General features: G+C 50.6%; 1 protein-coding gene across 1 annotated transcript in view; it reads left to right on the forward strand.

The window, feature by feature from the left end:
• Positions 1–233, forward strand: part of LOC104953752 (LIM and calponin homology domains-containing protein 1-like) — a gene marked incomplete at its 5' end in the record, with an annotated part of 41,752 nt that overhangs the window by 26,648 nt on the left and 14,871 nt on the right. The window lies entirely within an intron of this gene.

Consider the following 233-nt stretch of genomic DNA (forward strand, 5'->3'; position numbering starts at 1 on the left):
ATTACCGATTACAGGGACATTCTCCCTGGAGTAACTGAGGGCTAAGGGCTAAGTGCCGTGGTTCCCTATAGATGACGTCACGGCTCCGCCTACACTGCGTTACTATAGTTACTACCCCAGTTCCTAAACCGTAATGGAAACGCAGCATAAAGTGAGCCTGTTCTACCAAGGCCTAACTATACCGTACTAAGCCGTGCGAGGCCCTGCAGTGGAAATGCGCCAAGACTCTTTCT

This window comes from Notothenia coriiceps, unplaced genomic scaffold (assembly GCF_000735185.1).
Source record: "Notothenia coriiceps isolate Sejong01 unplaced genomic scaffold, NC01 NC01_scaffold00022144, whole genome shotgun sequence".
Classification (NCBI taxonomy): Eukaryota; Metazoa; Chordata; class Actinopteri; order Perciformes; family Nototheniidae; genus Notothenia; species Notothenia coriiceps.